At 44.9% G+C, this 13,664-nt stretch overlaps 1 protein-coding gene across 5 annotated transcripts in view; it reads right to left on the bottom strand.

The window, feature by feature from the left end:
• ITGB6 (integrin subunit beta 6) overlaps nucleotides 1-13,664 on the bottom strand; it is a 143,667-nt gene that overhangs the window by 113,317 nt on the left and 16,686 nt on the right. The gene's annotated exons all lie outside the window — the stretch shown is intronic.

The raw sequence follows: 13,664 nt of genomic DNA, 5'->3' as shown, positions 1-13,664 counted from the left end.
AAGTCACATTTTCACTCCAATTTTGCTAGCTGAGTGCTCCGCCTTCAGAATGCCAGCCCTCCATGCCTCCCCTTTCTCAAAATCTCTGCTTGTTTGGATAGAATCCACAGGATGTATCAAGTATGCTTAAAAGCATGTTACAGCTTGTGGATGGTCCCGGCTCGTTGGTCACTGGAAACTGCCACTCTGCTACTTCCCTGTGTGCCAACCCCTCTGCCAGGGGTCCAAGTCTCCCTTCGGCCTCACCTATCCTAGGGGCTGAGTTGCTGGGGCAGGGAGGGCTCCCTGAGCTTTGGGGCTGAGGCTGTGCAGACCTTATTGGTGTCTTGGGGAGGTGTTTAGTGGACTTTGGACTCTGGTGCTGTCCAGAGCGGAGCACCAGTGATGTTGCCCATGGAGATGCTCCTGGGGTGCTGCCCTCCCCACTGGTCTTCCAGCACCTCAAAGATGCAGCTTGGCCTCTGCCCTACCTGCAAAGCATCCCTGGGTCTGTGTCTCCTGTGAGCCCTCCTCAAGCAATGCTACACTCCTTGCAGAAGTAGGGAAAACAGCCTCACCTCGTCCCGTGTGGTTTTTCATATTTTGAGTCCCAGAGCTGCTTTGAGCATCCCAACTGCCTGGCTTTCCTGGTGATTCAGATGGAAAAGAATCCACCTGCAATGCAGGAGACCTGGGTTCCATCCCTGGCTCCGGAAGATCCCCTGGAACAGGGCATAGCAAACCACTCCAGTATCCTTGCCTGGGAAATCCCATGGCCAGGGGAGCCTAGCAGGCATCCAAACCTCTCCTGCAAACAGCTCCCAAGCTTCTGGCTCTGGCCTCACCCTTCCCCAGGGATCAAACCCTGCTAAACCTCCTTCCTTCCCTCCTCTCACCTCGTGTACCCTCCCTCTTCCTCCCACTTCTCCCTCAGCACCCATCCCTCATTCATTAAAATCTTACCTGCTCCCTAAGCTAAGAAACAAGATAATATAGCTCAACCATGCAAATAAAAGCTTGGACACTGTGTGGGTCCTGGTCTACCTGCCTGATCTCCACGTAGGCTCAGCCAGCCCTGAGGGGCACAAGCCAAGCACCGGCCTCTAACATGCCTATTCCTTTTTCTGGCATTAGAAAGCAGCTTATAGCTCCTTGGCACCAAGGTCCTGTGATTCCTTTTCATTAATTTCCTCACAGTGTCCCACAAGGATCAAATGAGATAATGTGGAGAAGTGAAGTGAAAGTCACTCAGTCTTGTCCGACTCTTTGCGACTCCATGGACTATACAGTCCACGGAATTCTCCAGGCCAGAATACTGGAGTGGGTAGCCTATCCCTTCTCCAGAGGATCTTCCCGACCCAGGGATCGAACCAGGATCTCCTGCACTGCAGGCAGATTCTTTACCAACTGAGCTATCAGGGAAGCCAGGCAGTGGAAAAAGTTATCCCTAAATTGCAACTGGCCACATCAGTGTAATTTAAGGTTACAACCTTGCCTGCTGGAGATGCTCAATAGATACCAGTACGGAGTGGCTACTGGGGCCATGACACTAGCTATTTATCTAGTCATTCATTTAAAAAAAATGTATTTTAAGCACCTGCTCTGTGACAGGCTCTTTTCTAGACACTAGAGATCTAAAGGTAAGTAAGAGAAAATATCCTAATGGAGAAAGATAAATAAACAGTTAAAAAAAAAAGAAATAAATAATTAACAGTAAATAAATCTGAGAGAATAAATAAGAAAATATCAGATTGTGATAGGTGCTCTGCAGAGCATTGCTTTGGGATGACATGGTAGAGGGTGACTAAGCGCTTCTGTTACAGTGGACACCAGACCTCCCTGAGGAGGCGACAGTAAATTGAGATGAAAGTGAAGGATGAATCATCAGTGTGGAGATCAGTGGAAGGAGGACTCCAGGCAGAGCAACAGCAAAGGCAAGTGGTGGAGGCGAGCTCAGTGGGCTCTGGTGATGGAAGAACCTAGGCAGTGGACGTACTGCCAGAAGAGGCTGGTCCTGTGTGCACTAGGGGATCCAGATGGCAGACGGCTCTGCAATGCAGGAGAGACATTCGTATTTTGCTTTAAGCAAAATGGGAAAAATTACAGTTCGAAACAGGGGAGCCACATAATCTGATTATTCTAAAGGGATCACGTAGGCTGCTGAGGGAGCAGCAGGGGTCTGCTGTATTTTAGGGGAACAAGAAGGGTCTGATGCGGAGGACAGACAGGATCAGACAGTGATCCAGTGACTGACCCAGAGTCAGAGAGCAGTCACCTTGGGATCTTTGGAAGCAGAGCTGACAGGACAGGCTGATGGTCTGGATGGAGAGAGGGAGGAAAACAGGAATACAAGAAGGATCCCTAGACTGATAAAGAAAGCCCCTCACCAGTATGGAGTGTGGAGAGATAGGACTAAGGTTGTTGTCAAAGGGTCTGGAGGGTGGCTGGTGCTACTAGAGGACAGAGGGGAACCAGCAAACTCCACCCTCTCTCTCCCACTTTCTCTGACATGCACAGGTTCTGAAGAAACATGAAGAGAACCTACTAGAAGAAATCACTTGGTGTTTCGTTTTGTTTTTTTGAAAGCAAACCAAATACCCAATTCCACCGGCTGGAAAGTCAAACAACTTTAACACAGCCCAAGGCTGGTAGAGTGCATTCAAGTAGCCAGTGGTTTTGTTTACCTGTTGAAATATCCATGGTGGCAAGAGGGAGAGTTCAGGAGCTGGGCTGGGCTTAGGGACTGCTGATAACAGTCTTAGCATTGGAATTTAATTTGTGTTACTCAAAAGGTAAACCCGAGTGCCTGTTCTCAGGAAGGCTGCCAACTCGGTCTATTCTCCAAGGACCTGAAAACCCAGACCCGAAAGGAACTTTCAGCTTTACTCTGTGTGTATTTGCTGACTTCACAACACAGCCTAATGAAAATGTGAAAAGCCCCATGAAAGGGTAAGTGAAATAAGGGCCCCCTGCACCTCAAGGAACTGACAGATCCCTGAATTTTATCACTGTCCTTATTTTTCAATTAGAGACAGGAAGTCTTCCTTACAGGCTCCTACTGACAAATAGGAACACTGATGTCACTAAAGCCTCTGATAAAATCCTTTTTCCCAGAACCGGAAGAATCCAGTTATCTAGCTGGTCAGGGGAACTTTGTTTCTTTCCCAAGTTCTGAGACTTTCTCCTGATTCTGTCTTAGTCACACACAGTTACTCATTACCTGGAAAGGCATTAAGAGTTTATCCATGGCCACTGTACATTCTGTGCTGCTTTGTAAAACCAGGGAAAATGCAGACGGTTGAGTCATAGTTTTCAATTAGTTTTTCCGCTTCACCTGGAGCAAAGTTTTTCTGTGTCCATACCAGTTTTATTGCTTTCCATGTTACTCTGATCATACACTTCACTAGATAATTCAGATTTCCTGGAGGATATTACTAACACATACTGTAAGTGGGGAGTAGCATTATCAAAGTACACTTAAATAGATGTAAAAAATGGAAATACGGCAAGGTTTAGTAACTCACATTCAAGAGATGGGCAGAGAGGGAAGGAGAATGAGACAATTAAGAACCTCGAAATCATAGCAGAGCTTTGTAACCACTGGAAGAACTCATTATTCTACGTGGTTTTCAAATCTAAAATTTATGTAATTCAACAGATCTTACATATCTTTTTATAAGCCCAGCACCATTATACAGAATATGTATATTCAGAGGGTTAGTAAATAAAATATTTCAGGTGCTGCTGAAGTGTAAAACACCATAAATACGAGTGGCCTGTCTTCAAAGAATCTTTATTTCATTGGGTAAAAACACACACACGAACTAGTTCAATGACAAAGCGCAGTGGAGCATGAGATAAGCTAAAATGAGAGGTGCAGACAATCTGTGCTTGGAAGCGAAAGACGCAGGAACGACGCAGCCAGAGACCATCAGATTGCTGACCTCAGCTGAGTGCACCTTGAAGGACAAACCTGATTTGGATGGGAGAGACCGAAGGACGAGGCACACCAGGCAGTGGGCGCGTGTATCCCGGGGGACTGCACTGGGAGAGATCAGCGTGTGGGAGCAGGAGCGGGAGGACCCACCTGGTGAAGTGTGGTGGGGACACAATGGGAAAAAAAAGGAAACCAACTCCAGTCGTGTCCTTTGCTGTGATGAAACCAGTATCGTTTTGGAGGTAATAATGCCTCAGTTCACACTGAGTCTGTGCAATTGTGGAGGAAGTGCATCCCAAGTGATCTTTCTTATCAATGTTTGCATGAGTCAGGCTGGAGCTGGAAATGTTGATGATGAATCATTTCATTACAGAAGTAGTAAAATGGATATTGTTGAAGTTACTTGAGCAAAGAAGGGGCAGAATCATCAGAAGGAAATGAATTTACCTGCTGGGCCTGTGCATTCATTTCCTCCAGTGAAGAGGTTCCACCTCAAAGGGTTAGCTCTTCACTTAAACATAATCTCAATAATCAGGAGAGTCCTTTGGCTCAGAGAATTCAACGGACTTAAAAACCAGAATGACAACTCCAGAGACTGTCCAGTTCTAAATTACCAGGGATATTAATTTGCTATGTGTGTCATCTGAATATAAAGTCCCAGTTTCTTCACCTTTAAAACACTTACCAAAGTTCTCAGAAAGTGATAGGAAGTTTCATTCTCTCTCTCACCACTCGCTCTTTAACTAGACTAAAGCCACGAGTATAAGCCAGCATATTTTCAAAGCCGTGGTTGGTTCTGCCACTCACTACATGTGTGACTTTGCACAGGCACTTAATTTCTACAAGCTTTAGCTTCTTCCTTTTAAACTATGCCTAACAATTTCATTTGATAAAGGTATTATAAAGATTAAGATGTTGTGCAAAGTATTAGCACAGAGGCTAGCATTCAATAAAATATAGGTATTTTTCTTATTAAACCTATACACTTTAGTGAAGCATTTTGTGAATTTTTATATCATCTTTTAAGGTAAACACAATTATTACCAACTTTAGGGATGAGAAAACTGAAGCTAAAAAATACTAAGTCTGGGGACATGCAATGGTAGGAGATGTTAGGTAGATGTTAGGGTAGATGTTAGGTAGGAGTACCAGTTATAATACCACTTCAGTGATATTTGCCCTGGGGTCCGGACTGTAGCCCGCCAGGCTTCTCTGTCCATGTGATTCTCCAGGCAAGAATACGGGAGTGGGTTGTCATTTCCTTCTTCAGGGGATCTTCCCAACCCAGGAATCAAACCCAGGTCTCCTGCATTGCAGGCAGATTCTTTACCAGCTGAGCTACAAGGGAAGCCCCCAACTGATATTTGTCCTGGGTCTAGCTTCCATTTTTTAGTGAAACAAACAGACCAAAGGAAAGCAAACTGTGTTAGTATTTTGTATACTGCATAGTGAGCCCTACATAAATGAGGTTCCTTTTTGAATCGCATTTGGTAGCTAGCAATAGCGCTGGGCAGCACTGGAAAGGGGGTTCCCTGCTGCGGTGCTGTTCCCTCTGGTGGCCACTCCTGCATGTGGCTGTAGAGCACTTGGAATGTGGCTAGACTGAATGGAGAAGTAGTACAAGAATAAAATATGCACTGGGCTGCACGGACGTAGTGTGAAAAATATGTAAAATATCTCATTAATAATTTTTAATTGAAGTATAGCTAATTTACTTGTTGCATTAGTTTCAAGTATATAGAAAAGTGATTCAGCTATACGTATATATATATATATACACACACATATATATACACACATATATATATACACACATATATATATACACACACATATATATATATACACACACATATATATATGTATATACACATATATATTCTTTTCAGGATGCTTTCCCAATATAGGTTATTATAAATTATTGAGTATAGTTTCCTGTACTATACAGTAAGTTCTTCTCATTAATAATTTAAAAATTGATTACATGATGCAATGGAAATACTTTGGGTATATTCAGTAAAATGTTTCACCTATTTCTTCTTACTTCCTCCTAATGTGGCTACTAGAAACTTTTCAGTTCAGTTGAATATCTGGCTTGCATTTGTGGCTTACATGATACTTCTGTTGTACAGAGCTGCTCTGACTAATGCTCTGCCCTTTCCAAGATTTGCCTCCGACAAAAGACCTTGATGAGCTGAAACACTCTCCCAGATGTGTAAGTGAGCCTTCGAGCTTTTGCTCAAAGACGCCATACCTATACTGGTCTCTGGCTGGCTAGGGAATGGTCCAAATGGCTCATGTTCCCATGATGTGCTCTCATAAGTCGTAGCGGTTATTCTGCAAGGACACGCACTGACCATTTACCCAGAGTGAACCGAAATCCCCAAACAACTCAGTGGAGAAAAATCATCACCATGCTGAATAATCCTGTTATGTATGAGCAAGTATACATTCTAAACACCTGAGTCAGGCCCCAGGGGGGAGAAAGACTCCTTAATCTGCAGTTGACACAGGAAGATTTCCACCTAGGCCATATTTTAAATGCTTACGCCCTCTTCCCAGTTCTGAAGTGGGAATGGCCCAACCCAATTAGTAGAAAAAAATCAGGTGTGAAATTTAGCATTCATTCAACACAACGTTTGTTCTTCCTGGTCTCTCCTTTCGCAAATACATTTTATGGCATTAAGACTTAAACTGCTTGTTTGTGTTATTGATAATGGTTCCAAAACAAAGATCAGATTCTGAGTAATTTCAACCCTTCTTTCTTAAAACCTGGGACTTTCCTGCTGCTGCTGCTGCTAAGTGGCATCAGTCATGTCCAATGTTGTGCAACCCCATAGGTGGTAGCCTACCAGGCTTCCCTGTCCCTGGGATTCTCCAGGCAAGAACACTGGGGTAGGTTACCATTTCCTTCTCCAGTGCATGAAAGTGAAGTTGCTTAGTCGTGTCTGACTCATAGTGACCCCATGGACTGCAGCCTACCAGTGTCCTCCGTCCACGGGATTTTCCAGGCAAGAGTACTGGAATGGGGTGCCATTGCCTTCTCCAGGGACTTTCCTGGGTGAGGTGAAAAGACCGAGACTTTCCAAATTTCCCAGCTTATCTTATCATTGCAGACATGGCCAGGGTTAACTTTTTGATAATTTATAGGGCCATGACTTCTAGGGCTTTTAAGTCTTAAGAGAAATTTTGTTTCTACTGGGCTATGTATTCCTGTTAACAGTCTAATGAGATCAGAAGCACAGATTTACAGCCTACATTTTAAAGATGAGGAAACGGAGTCCTAGGAAACTGACTCAGTGACTCACCGAGATAGTGACAGGACTAGCTGTCTCCTGGTTCCTGTGTAAGTTTCTTTCTGAGAGCAGAAGCAGTGAGGACCTAAGACATCTTTAGCTTTCCTACCTGAGAAGAGCCATCACAATTCAGTACGTTATTATATTGCTTTGGACATTCTGCAGGTGAAATGTAGACCTTCACACTCATATTGATTCTATCCCCTGATCTAAGGCATAGAGATTATTTGTAATATTGATTAATTAATGCAAAAATTGGTATCAATTTTTAATTTTCTGAAGTGGATCATTTTTAAAGTCTCTTATTAAATTTGTTACAATACTGCTTCTGGTTTTTTTATGTTTTGGGTTTTTTTTGGTCGAGATACACCTAGGGTCTTATCTCACCAACCAGGGATCAAACCTGCATTCTCTGCACTGGAAGGCAAAGTCTTAGCCACTGGACCACCAGGAAAGTCCCCTATAATATTAATTTAAAAAGCAAATCAAAGAAACAAAAAACAACAACAAAAGACTGCCAGTGTATTGAATTTGCTACAGTTCTTGAAGAACATGGGATGATTTTGTTTTCTCTCTTTCTCTCTAGAAATACAGATGAAAGTCCACATCTTTCCAAATAGGTGGTCTTGATAGGCTTTCTTCCTGTGGCCCTTTTTCTATCTCAGGGTGGGGGGGAAAGGAGGTGATTTTGCAAGGTCATATGTTCAATAAAGTGGGGGGAGAGGCATCAGGCGTTAGAGAAGACAGAGTAGATAAAGATGTACATAACCAGCACAAGGGAAGGGGAAAGAAAAGACCGAGGAAAAGTCAAGAGAAGGGACGAATAGGGTGAAAAGGGGCACTGGCTCAGGATGAGACATTAAATGTGAGGTCACCAAATTAAAATCCTGAGTTCAGCTTCCCTTGAGGAAGCCAAAGGTTTTTTTTTTTTTCAACATCTTCGAATGCTTTTCTTAACTGTGGCCACCTAATGTACATAACAACACACTTTCTAACTCCATTTATAGTTTTTTCTGTTATCCAACAATATTCTTTTCTATAGTTTTTCATCTTGAATTTATGGTTTATCAAATCCATTATTCCTTTTAAAAAAATTATTTATCTTTGGCTGCACAGGCCCAGTTACCCTGCAGTCTGTGGGATCCTAGTTCCCCAACCAGGGATTGAACACGAGTCTCCTGCATTGGCAGGCAGATTTTTAACCATTAGACCACCAGGGAAGTCCAGCATTATTCTTTAATGTGCTTTGTAGCCCAGCCGAGCCTGAGAAACTCTTCCTATGTTCCCCAGGGAACAGAAGACAGTGTATTCCAAGTTCCATCAGCTGAATTTAAAATGAGTCTTAAGAACACAACCTGTTTGTCAGTTGGAAGTTGTAAGTACAGTGATTCTGTGGGAGTGAATTGCGGACTTAGGTTACGCATTTTAGAATTGCTTTAAGAAACTGCATTTTTTACCAAATTCACTCATCACTGCACCCCAGTGCCAAGCATGGTACTGGCCACTGGGAATTTCTGGGGAAGCATTTATCAAAAGAAGTATCACATCCTTATGTGGACTAATGTACCCCTTGTTTAGCATGGGTTTCATGTTTTTAGCAAATCAGGGAATAAATAATCATTTTCAGATCACCACATGACTTACAATAAATGTGCTTTGCTGCTTTAAATAAATATACATTTACACACATATACACGACTTGATGGACGTGAATTTGAGTGAACTCCAAGAGTTGGTGATGGACAGGGAGGCCTGGTGTGCTGCAATTCATGGGGTTGCAAAGTCAGACATGACTGAGTGACTGAACTGAACTGAACATGTACACATATTTATATGCAACAAATCCTTTGTACTAAATTACTTAACTGGCCCTAGACCCTGTGATAGTTACTCATACAAGGAAAATATCCTTTGTCCACTCCATAAGTCTCTATGAAGCCTCTATTATGCCAAACACCACTGTTGGCCTTGGGGACATGAAATAGGCAGAGGTCCCTGCTCTCATAAAGCTTCTATCCTAAATGAGAGGAAACAGACAATAACTGATATTGAGAAATTGAAATATAGAGTTCATTAGATAGTAACAAGTGCAAAGAAATAAAGAAAACAAAGAAGGAAGGGAGCTAGGAACTGTCAAGGAGGCAGCGTGGACATGAAAACCCTCACTGAGAGGAGATGTTTGAGTGAAACCGGAGGCAGTGAAGGCTCACCATGCAGATACCTGATGTGGAGCATCCAAGGCAGAAAGAACAGTAGATGCATTTGTCTTACGTGGGGAGAGGGAAGAAGAGTTCATTCCAAACATCTGACAGTATCCTGCCATCAGGTAGAAATTACTCAGAAGTTTTTTCTCATCTCTATGCAGACCACTTATCCAGAAAAAACACATCCCTGCTTAATCCTAAAGATGGTCATCTGGGGACTTCCCTGGTGGTCCAGTGGTTAAGAATCTGCCTTCCAATGCAGGAGATGCAAGTTTGATCCCTGGCTGGGGAACTGTTAATGAGACCCCACATGCCATGAAGCGAGTAAGCCTGTCAAGCTAGAGCTCTATACCACAGAGATGAGCCTGAGGGCAGCCACCACGGCCTGCCGCAGCCAACTAAGTAAACAGCATTAGAGGAAGGTGGCCACCCCTTCGGCATGTGCGAAAGAGAGCTCTCCCTTGGCATATCTCTGAAACATGCTTCTCTCTTTCTGGCGCACAGCATACACAGCTCCTTAGCCTAGAGGGTAAGTGGAACAGACCAGATCTGCTTCTTCAGTTCTGCCCCATTTCTACTCCCCTTACCCCAGCCTAAGCTCCCAGCCTCTCTCCTCTGGCTTTCCCTGGCCCAGCCGCCTCACTGATATTGAGTCCTGAGGGTCCCTCAGCGTCCCTGAGGACGGCAAGGGGAGCGACACCCTGAGACAAAGCAGGCTGTAGCTCAGAACAAGTAGAATATAAAACTAAGGGGGAACAAGAAGGCTATGTTAGCTACCATTTCATTCTTTCTCCTAATGCTGAAGTATGTACTATACCCCCCACACACTGTCTTTGACAGGAATGCCCCACATGCCCGGGAGGGCTGCACACTCACTAATGGGGCCAGCAGCAGGAAGACAGGGCTCTATGGGAAAAGCAGAGGATGAAGACCTTCAGGGGCTTGGCAGGGGACATGCTCCTGGCAGGGGCTGGAGAAAGGCCTCCAAGAGGATGTTCTTTGAGCTGAGTCTTTAAAAATGCTTATTACGTTAGATGGAAATGATTAGAGGGGTGTTTTGGTATAAGAGGTCCTTTAAGCAAAAAGGAAACAGTATTGGTTAGAGCTGGGGACAGATGAACCGCAAACTTGGTTAGGGTGTATGGGGACAGGGCAGGGACAGCCACAAGTCCAGACAAGACTGTGGAGAGCCAAGAAGGCCATGCCTACGTGCGCCATCCTTTCATTCAACAAACATTTACTGAGCACTGATTATGCGCCTGGCATCATACTAAGTGCTTAGGGATAGGGCAGGGACAGAACAAAGCTCCTGTTCTCATAAAGCTTATAATCCTGGCATAGAGAAAAGCAGTAAACAAATAAATGTATATCACAGTATCAGGTAGCAATAGGTGCTATAAAGCAAAGTAAAGCAGGGCTGGGAAATAGAGACTGAATGGGGTGCTATTTTAGATGGGGTGGCCAGGGGTGACTAAAAAGAGATAACACTTGAACAGAAAGCTGACTCAGTTCCTGAATAAAATGAGGGGGTCAGCCAAGCAAACAAGCAGAGAAATTATGTTCCCAGCAGAGGGGACAGTCAGCCTGGAGGTCTGGGGTGGTATGTACGTGGAGGGTTCTGGAGTGGGCTGTGGGAGGGGACAGGAGGGAAGGACATCTCTGAGGCCAGATGGGTTGCTGCAAGAACCCTGCATTTTATTCGAGGTGTAATGGGATCTGGGGGCTTATTTTGCTGGCGACCAGGGTATTGAAGGTCTTGGAGCAAAATGGTAACTGAGCAATACGATGTGGGCTGATGTGTCAGGTCAGTGGTTTTCCAGTTTGAGGGGCAAGAAGCAATCTGACCCAGAGATGTCATACTACAGTCTGAAGGCAAGGGAGTCCACAGGCAAGCCCCTCCCACATGGGAGTCCACAGCCCCAGCCCTTCCCTGCCTCCACGTACATACCACCCCAGACCTCCAGGCTGACTGTCCCCTCTGCTGGGAACATAATTTCTCTGCTTGTTTGCTTGGCTGACCCCCTCATTTTATTCAGGAACTGAGTCAGCTTTCTGTTCAAGTGTTATCTCTTTTTAGTCACCCCTGGCCACCCCATCTAAAATAGCACCCCATTCAGTCTCTATTTCCCAGCCCTGCTTTACTTTGCTTTATAGCACCTATTGCTACCTGATACTGTGATATACATTTATTTGTTTACTGCTTTTCTCTACGCCAGGATTATAAGCTTTATGAGAACAGGAGCTTTGTTCTGTCCCTGCCCTATCCCTAAGCACTTAGTATGATGCCTGGCGCATAATCAGTGCTCAGTAAATGTTTGTTGAATGAAAGGATGGCGCACGTAGGCATGGCCTTCTTGGCTCTCCACAGTCTTGTCTGGACTTGTGGCTGTCCCTGCCCTGTCCCCATACACCCTAACCAAGTTTGCGGTTCATCTGTCCCCAGCTCTAACCAATACTGTTTCCTTTTTGCTTAAAGGACCTCTTATACCAAAACACCCCTCTAATCATTTCCATCTAACGTAATAAGCATTTTTAAAGACTCAGCTCAAAGAACATCCTCTTGGAGGCCTTTCTCCAGCCCCTGCCAGGAGCATGTCCCCTGCCAAGCCCCTGAAGGTCTTCATCCTCTGCTTTTCCCATAGAGCCCTGTCTTCCTGCTGCTGGCCCCATTAGTGAGTGTGCAGCCCTCCCGGGCATGTGGGGCATTCCTGTCAAAGACAGTGTGTGGGGGGTATAGTATATACTTCAGCATTAGGAGAAAGAATGAAATGGTAGCTAACATAGCCTTCTTGTTCCCCCTTAGTTTTATATTCTACTTGTTCTGAGCTACAGCCTGCCTTGTCTCAGGGGTGTCGCTAACTCCCAGCAATGTAACTTTCATCCTTCCCAGGCTAGTCCTGCTGAGTTCCTGCCAGCCTGGCTGTTCCTGACTCTTCAACTCTGCTATTCCTGCCAGCACTGTTCATATGCTCCTCTCTGCAATTCTGATAGCCAGAGAGGCTTAGTGACTTATTTTTTACCTGATTCTAGGCCAGCACTTCCCAGACCTGGGAGGGACTATAGGGGGAAAAGGCTTCTGCCTGCAGTGTGTTCAGCATGTTAAATGTCCTGTGAAATCCTGCAGTAAAAATACCTGTTTAGCATCATTAAGCCAAGGAATCACATATTTCTTTGCTGAACCTTTCTTTCCCCACAAAGCACCTATTAATACCCTGGAAAATTAAATCCTGCAGTGCAGAATTTTATGATGTTACCCTGGATGCGAGCAAGAATATTTGTGAAATAAATTAAGGAGTGAGCTGCGATGGCGTGGCGACTCGCCCACATGCAGAAATGGAATAATCAACAGTAGCATAGTAACAGGGCTTCCCAGGGGGTGCTAGGGAAGAACACGCCGGCCAGTGCCGGAGATGTAAGAGACACGGGTTCGACCCATGTGTCGAGAAGATCTCCTGGAGGAGGAAATGGCAACCCACTCCTGGTTGCCTGGGAAATCCCATGGACGGAGGAGCTTTGCGTCCATGGGGTCGCAAAGAGTCAGACACAACTGAAGCGAGTTAGCATAGGCATAGCATAATAGCATAGCATAATAACCATCAACATATGTGTGTATACTCCTTCCACACCTGGCACTGCTCTAGGATTCACTTAATCCTCAGAAAAAGTCCTGTGAGAAAAGCTTTCTCATCAACAGCCCCATCTCACAGGTAGGGGAACACAGAGGTGGAGAGATCTATTGAACCCATACAGCCATGAAGCGGCAGACGAGGGCTTCAAGCCCAGGGTCCTGTTTCCAGGGTCCCTGCTTTTAGCCCTCACTCTGGTGATGCATGTCACACGGGCCTCTCTGTGTCTCACCTTTACACGAAACGTTTCTAAGCGTGAAATCAGCGCTCATTTTGTGCTCACTGTGCCCCAAGCACTTCATCTGCTTCATCTCATTAAAAGTCCTCAAGAAACGTTATGAAGCAGGAATTGATCGACATCTCAAATCATCTCCAATCGCCCAGTTAGGGAGCCATTCACTTCCCTGTTGCCTTCCCGTTTGTGAGGATGTTCAAAAATGATACCAGAAAAAAAAAAAAAAATGATACCAGGACCCGTGAGCGCTGTCCCAGCCACTTGTGAAGGCTTCCATATGGCTTACTCCTTTGCAGCGATTCCTTCAGAAGCCTGGGGGACAAGGCCCCTCCTGGGAATGAGTTGTAAGCACAGAAAACAGCCTTGTGTATTTGGAGAGAGAAGGCG

Source organism: Ovis canadensis, chromosome 2 (genome assembly GCF_042477335.2).
Source record: "Ovis canadensis isolate MfBH-ARS-UI-01 breed Bighorn chromosome 2, ARS-UI_OviCan_v2, whole genome shotgun sequence".
Classification (NCBI taxonomy): domain Eukaryota; kingdom Metazoa; phylum Chordata; class Mammalia; order Artiodactyla; family Bovidae; genus Ovis; species Ovis canadensis.
Note: the sequence above shows the minus strand (reverse complement) of the source record. Positions and strands in the feature narration are given on the sequence as shown.